We start from the raw sequence: 7940 nt of genomic DNA, 5'->3' as shown, positions 1-7940 counted from the left end.
TCTTAGAACCAAGAGAGGTTCCTGATCTGTACACCTATCGAAAGCAGTTTTGTACAGAGGTTGCTGTTTTGTGCCAGGGCTGCATCACGTGAAGGCACACAATGAAGCTGTTTCTCGGTATTGCCATCGTCTGCACTTGTCTTGTTGAAGGTGAGACTTTTCTTTTAAACTGGTTCTGGTGAAGTTATGTGGCGCTGCCACTACTGCAGATATGAAAGGCTCTGTCGTGTAGCCCAGAGCGAGATTGAGGGCAGTTTGCCTTCTCTGAATCAGTTCATTATCCTGTTGGGTTTTAATTACCATTCAATAACTTTCTTGTTGAATATTCCTCCAGGTCACCAGTAAGGACAGGGGTTTTAATCCCACTTTTCATTTTGTTCCATTGCCTCGAGGTTTTCAGCACTTTAAGTGCACATCTGAAGGCTTTTTAAATGTGACAAACGTTTCTGACTCTATCAGCCTCTTCAGACAGTGAATTCCAGACACTTCTCACTCTCTGGGTGAAAGAATTTCTCCTCAACTCCTTTCTTATCCTTCTGCTAATTCTCTGTGCCCTGGGTCCTGGCCTCCCCGCTAATGGAAATGAGTCTTTCCTGTTCTCCTTGGCCTGTACCCCTCATAATTTTATACACCACAGTTAATTCCCCCCCTCAGCCTCCTGTGTTCCAAAGAAATGAGCCCGGCCTGTGGGATCCAGTCCGTTGATATCTTCCTGCAATCCTTCCTCACTAACAACCACATGGCCAACTTTCATATCATCTGCAAACTTCTTAATCAGGCCCCCCTACCTTTAAGACGATATCTGTGGTTTATATAACAAAGATCTAGGGACACAGTACTAAGAGCTGCAGAATCCCACTGTAAACAGCCTTCCAATCACAAAAACATCTGTCAGTCATTACCCTTTGCTTCCTGTGACTGAGACAATTGTGGATTAATGTGCCACTTTCCCTTGCATTCCAGGAGGTTTTAATTTTCTGATCAGCCTCCCATGTTGAACTTTGTCAAAAACCTTTCGAAAAGCCACGTCAAACATGTCAGCCTCATCAATCTGCTTGTTATCGTATTCCAAAAAAATTCACTCAGGTCAATCTTCCCCTAACAGATCCCGGTTGACAGTTCATGAATAATCCACGCCTTTCTGAGTGACCATTTCTACTGTCTCTCAGAAGTGCTTCCAATCATTTTTCCAACACTGAGGTTGGGCTGACTGGCCTAGAGTTCGTCAGGCGATCCTTTTGTCTCTTTTCAAACAACTGTACAATGATAGCATTTCTCCAGTCCTCCTGAATGATGCCTGTAGCCTGAGGAGATTGGGAAACATAAAGACAGAGACTCTGAATTTTTTTGTATATTCATTCACTGGGTGTGGGCGTCGCTGGCCGGGCCCAGCATTTATTGCCCATCCCTAATTGCCCCTTGAGAAGGTGGTGGTGAGCTGCCTTCTTGAACCGCTGCAGGTGTGCCTTCTTAGCGCAGTAGGCAGCGTGTCAGTCTCATAATCTGAAGGTCCAGAGTTCAATCCTCAGAAGAAGAGGTGTCAGCTGTGGCTCAGTTCATAGCACCCTCGCCTTTGAATCAGAGGGTTGTGGGTTCATGTCCCACTCCCGGAAACCAAGAACTGTGATTGTACTCAAAAGAGTTGCAATCTGTGACTGTTGATAACTTGAAAGAGTTGAACCGCTCCAGTCCCTGTGGTGTAGGTACACCCACAGTGCTGTTAGGGAGGGAGTTCCAGGATTTTGACCCAGTGAGAGGCTTGGAGGGGAACTTCCAGGTGGTGGTGTTCCCCATGTATCTGCCCTTGTCCTTCTAGATGGTAGCGGTCGTGGGTTTGGAAGATGCTGTCGAAGGAGCCTTGGTGAATTCCTGCAGTGCATCTTGTAGATGGTACACACACTGCTGCTACTGTGCGTCGGTGGTGGAGGGAGTGAATGTTTGTGGATGGGGTGCCAATCAAGTGGGGCTGCTGTGTCCTGGATAGTGTCGAGCTTCTTGAGTGTTGTGGGGGCTGCACTCATCCAGGTAAGTGGGGAGTATTCCATCACACTCCTGACTTGTGCCTTGTAGATGGTGGACAGGCTTTGGGGAGTCAGGAGGTGAGTTACTTGTCACAGGATTCCTATCCTCTGACCCGCTCTTGTAGCCACAGTATTTATATGGCTAGTCCATATAGTGAATGTAACCCTTGGATATTGTTTTCCTCCCTTGCTTCCTTTAGGAGTCTGGGAATGTATTTACTTCCAAAGATGCCAAATCACTTCACTGCTCCTTCCTTCCTTCCTCACTGTGTTATATTAATGAGTCCTCCTTCTAAAGTACAACGCTTGAACCAACCCTCCCTTTTATGAAGACAGATGCAGGGTGTTCCTTAACAACCAAACCCACATGATGGCTCCTACTCTTTCCATCGTTACTCCATTGCTTTACAAGCATTTCGCAAACATCTTTTGGTTATCCTTGCTTTTACCCGCCAATATTCTCTCATATTCTCATTTTCCTTCCCCAATCTAATTTCTTAAAATTTCACTCCTATACTTTCGACATTGCTATCAGCTTTATGTAGTCAAGACCCATTGGTATTTGATATAAAGCTTCCCTTTTTAACCTCCCCTATCCTGTATGGTATTTGATATGAAGCTTCCCTGTTTAACCTTCCCCTATCCTGTAAGCTCCTATGGCCCAACAGCCCTTGAACCCAGCAGGGCCATGGAGGAGACCCTGACTGCTGCTGGAAGGACACTTGCCAGAATCCCAGGATTGCAAACTTCCCTTTCTGGTTTTATCCTCTCCTGTATGCTCCTTGACATCCAAGGGGACTCTTGATTTGAGAATCCTACCCTTTTCCTTTGTGAGAATATATTTGTTCTGAACCCTCACTAACTCTCACTGGTCCGATTTGGCTTCCATGCCCAATCCACTTCTGCTAAATCCAACCACATCTTGGTAAAATTGGTCTTTCCCCAATTGAGAACGCTTGCTCCTGTTCTATCTCTGTTCTTTTTAAATCTCCTGTAGATCACAGGCACCAGTATGGGCCAGGGAGAGTGAGTTACCTGTCCTGGTGCCACACATGCTTTGCAACAATATGCATTGTGCCTCTCCTGTCTTTGGCTTGTTCACTTGCTGTTCAGCATTTAACTCCTTAAAATAAATCCACTCCAGTAGAATGTTATCTTTAGGCATTTTGAAGTTGAATTGGGATTCAGTCAGCAGCTAGAACGTTATTGTACAAAACAATCCACTGTTATGTCAGGCATACTATCAAACTCCCCTCAATAATTGCATTAATGAAGGACATAGTGAAGTTGTTGTCAACTGCTATGTGTCTTTTTGAGGAAGTGACAAAGATGATCGAGGATGGAAGGGCAGTGGATGTTATCTACATGGATTTCAGTAAGGCCTTTGACAAGGTCCCTCATGGCAGACTGGTACAGAAGGTAAAGTCGCACGGGATCAGAGGTGAGCTGGCAAGATGGATACAGAATTGGCTTGGTCATAGAAGACAGAGGGTAGCAGTGAAAGGGTGCTTTTCTGAATGGAGAGCTGTGACTAGTGGAGTTCCGCAGGGATCAGTGCTGGGACCTTTGCTGTTTGTGGTATACATAAATGATTTGGAGGAAAATGTAACTGGGCTAATTAGTAAGTTTGCAGACGACACTAAGGTTGGAGGAGTTGCAGATAGTGAAGAGGATTGTCAAAGGATACAATGGGATATAGATCGGTTGGAGACTTGGGCGGAGAAATGGCAGATGGAGTTTAATCCGGACAAATGCGAGGTAATGCATTTTGGAAGGTCTGATATAGGCAGGATTTATACAGTAAATGGCAGAACCCTTAAGTGCATTGACGGGCAGAGGGATCTGGGTGTACAGGTTCACAGGTCACTGAAAGTGGCAACACAGGTGGATAATGTAGTCAGGAAGGCATATGGCATGCTTGCCTTCATTGGCAGGGGTATTGAGTATAAAAGCTGGGAAGTCATGCTGCAGCTGTACAGAACCTTGGTTAGGCCACACTTGGAATATTGCGTGCAATTCTGGTCACCACATTACCAGAAGGATATGGAGGCGTTGGAGAGGGTGCAGAGGAGGTTTACCAGGATGCTGCCTGGTCTGGAGGTTATTAGCTATGAGGAGAGGTTGGAGAAACTCGGATTGTTCTCACTAGAGCGACGGAGATTGAGGGGTGACTTGATAGAAGTTTACAAAATGATGAGTGGCATGGACAGAGTAGATAGTCAGAAGCTTTTTCCCAGGGTGGAAGAGTCAATTACTAGGGGACATAGATTTAAGATGAGAGGAGAAAACTATAGAGGAGATGTGGGGGGCAAGTTATTTACACAGAGGGTAGTGAGTGTCTGGAATTCGCTGCCAGAGGAGGTGATGGAAGCAGGAACGATCGTGGTGTTTAAGAGGCAGCTTGACAAATACATGAATAGGATGGGAATAGAGGGATACGGACCCCAGAAGTGCAAAATGTTTTAGTTGACGGGCAATATGATGGGCGCAGGCTTGGAGGGCCGAAGGGCCTGTTCCTGTGTCCTTTGTTCTTTCTCTGTAATATATAAGTTCAAGACATTATGATAAAAAAGATAGAACCGACCCAAAGGCACATTTGGGGTTAAATCACTGAAGAAACAAGCGCCTTAGATTGAAACTCAGAAAGTGGCTGAATGTAAAATAAAAATAAAAATACCTGGAAAAACTCAGCAGGTCTGATAGCATCTGCGGAGAGGAACACAGTTAACGTTTCGAGTCCAAATGACCCTTCAACAGAACTAAGGAAAAATAGAAGAGAGGTGAACTATAAGCTGGTTTAAGGGGGGTGGAACAGGTAGAGCTGGATAGAGGGCCAGTGATAGGTGGAGATAACCAAAAGATGTCACAGATGTTGAAGGTGGTGATATTATCTAAAGGAATGTGCTGATTAAGGGTAGAAAGCAGGATGAGCAAGGTACAGACAGCTCTAGTGTGGGTGGGGTGGGGGGAAGGGATCGAAATAGGCTAAAAGGTAGAGAGAAAACAATGGATGGAAATACATTTAAAAATAATGGAAATAGGTGGGAAAAGAAAAATCTATTTAAATTATTGGAAAAAAAAGATCGGAAAGGGGGTGTGGATGGAGGAGAGAGTTCATGATCTGAAGTTGTTGAACTCAATATTCAGTCCAGAAGGCTGTAAAGTGCCTAGTCGGAAGATGAGGTGCTGTTCCTCCAGTTTGCGTTGGGCTTCCTGCTGAGTTTTTCCAGGTATTTTTAGTTTTATTTTTGTTTTGGATTTCCAGCATGCGCAGTTTTTTGCTTTTATCTAAGTGGCTGAAGGTGTTTGTCTCTCTTTTTTTGCAGTGCGATCTCGGACCTGTTACTCCTGTACGGGAATTAATCAACAATGTCAGCAAAAGTCAGTCACTTGTCAAAGTGGGATTAACAGCTGTATGTCAACTTTAACCACAGTCAATACCGGTAACTAAATGAAAATTGTCGCCTTTATTTTTCTTATTGTTTTGGTTGAATCCAGATAAGTCTTCATTCTTTCTTGGGTTTTAGCCCCTTGGCAGTGATTGTAGATACAAAAGGTGGAATTTTGAACTGATGCTTCAGAATGTGGCTAGCTGTGTGCAATGCAGACTTTGGCACGTCTCCGGTGGGGAAATTGGCATTGTGTCGTGAATGCTGGCATCATGCTACCCTCTTCCACTTTTCCCAAGAGTAGGGACCCAGTCCAGCAGGGAACACCCATGGGCTTGGCAGGGAAGCAATTGAGGTGATTAAAAAGGCAATTGAGATCCTTTTTATACATGGAATCATCCTTTTCTGACGCGCATGGGATCCACGCTGTGCCTGCTACTCCCCAGCTCAGAGAAGGGAAGTGCAGAGCTCACCAGGAAGTGAAACTGAACAGACGTTAGCTACAGTGGAAGTCCAGTGTAGACAGGAACAGGTCTTTCAGTCCAATGCTACTGAGTTCACTGGGAACAACAACTTTATGCAACTTCCATCAAATGTCTTCAATTGCACGGAGGGCAGCCTGGCATGATCAGCTGTGAGACTGCCCTGTAACGTGGCGTCTACACATTCCTCAGTATGTTGCACCTCTGAGGAAGAGGTGCAGCGTCCTTCAGCCCAGCAGCCGCAGTGACAGGAGCAGAAACTCCCATCAGTCATTGCCTCCTGTTAGTCACGGGCAGCTGCATAGAACAGAGTCAAGGCTGCACCTCAAAGGATGCAATATCCCCAGCACAGGATCTATAAGCCAAGGGTCACCTCCCTCATCCCCTGGGAACAATGGTGCCTCTGAAAGCTCAGGCACGAGTGAAAGGTCATTGTTGACATGCAAGGAGACCCTTCCCTCTAGAGGAGCCACGATTGTCAAGGTGATCAGCCGCTCACATTTCTTTGTATCATGGAGTGATCTGCTGGTCACTTCAGTCGGGCCGTCCAGTCCGCAGCCCAAAGCTGTCAGCCAGGTCATCGATGTCTTGTTTGTGACTCTCTCCAACTACACTGGCTTTCAGGTGCATGAGGTAATCAAACCCTGAGGCCAGTTGTCTATGTTCCCCTCGCAGAATTTCCACAGGTTCAGGTCATTGAATGTGCTCAGGTCAACATGAAGATATCTTCAGATCAGTCAAATGTCTTTGTAAATTGTAAACACCTCCACTCCTTTAATGTGTAGCTGTTATGTGACCACTACAATGGATGAAGATGATGATCCGAGCTGCCATAACTCGTTCAAGCTTTGGCCGTCTCCAGTTTTGCAGGTCTTTTCTCTGTCAGACAGCCTCAGTGGTTGTCTTCTGGGGTCAAAGGACACCCAGTGAAGGCCTGGCTGATGATGCCAGTAAGGGTCCCTACAGCGGAGGCACAGGGGAAGTCCAACAGGAGTCATGTCACCACCAGGGTGACAATCGAGCAATCCATTGGCTTGTTCAAGCGGAAGCTCCACAGCGTTGAAAGTTTTTCAATATGACTCAGTCAGGGTCTCCTGAATGGCCCTGGTCTGTTGTGCCTGCCCTCATGGTGTTAAAGTGATGACTGGTGCTGGCTCTAGAGGAAGCTGGAAAAGGCTGGGCCTGCACCTTGGAGGAGGATCATTCTGAAATGTCCATGGTGACTGAAGCCATGGCTTGCCTGCCATTGAAGCTCATTAGGGCCTTGTGCAGGCATGTTTCACTTCAGACATGTGTCTGCAGCATTGCAAGCTTACCATTCAGACCTCAACATGTACCCATGCTTCCCCCATCTCCGCCACCACCTTACCTGCTCTCTAGTGACCCCGAGCCAGGTAACTGCAGAAATGGCAGATGGAGTTTAATCCGGACAAATGCGAGGTAATGCATTTTGGAAGGTCTAATACAGGCAGGAATTATACAGTAAATGGCAGAACCCTTAAGTGCATCGACGGGCAGAGGGATCTGGGTGTACAGGTCCACAGGTCACTGAAAGTGGCAACGCAGGTGGATAAGGTAGTCAGGAAGGCATATGGCATGCTTGCCTTCATTGGCAGGGGTATTAAGTATAAAAGCTGGGAGGTCATGCTGCAGCTGTATAGAACCTTGGTTAGGCCACACTTGGAATATTGCGTGCAATTCTGGTCACCACATTACCAGAAGGATATGGAGGTGTTGGAGAGGGTGCAGAGGAGGTTTACCAGGATGCTGCCTGGTCTGGAGGTTATTAGCTATGAGGAGAGGTTGGAGAAACTCGAATTGTTCTCACTAGAGTGACGGAGATTTAGGGGCGACTTGATAGAAGTTTACAAAATGATGATTGACATGGACAGAGTAGATAGTCAGAAGCTTTTTCCCAGGGTGGAAGAGTCAATTACTAGTGGACATAGATTTAAGGTGAGAGGAGAAAACTATAAAGGAGATGTGCGGGGCAAGTTTTTTACGCAGAGGGTAGTGAGTGTCTGGAATTCGCTGCCAGAGGAGGTGGT

Source organism: Cetorhinus maximus, unplaced genomic scaffold (genome assembly GCF_964194155.1).
Source record: "Cetorhinus maximus unplaced genomic scaffold, sCetMax3.hap1.1 HAP1_SCAFFOLD_1290, whole genome shotgun sequence".
Lineage (NCBI taxonomy): Eukaryota > Metazoa > Chordata > Chondrichthyes > Lamniformes > Cetorhinidae > Cetorhinus > Cetorhinus maximus.
This window is presented reverse-complemented; position numbering follows the sequence as displayed.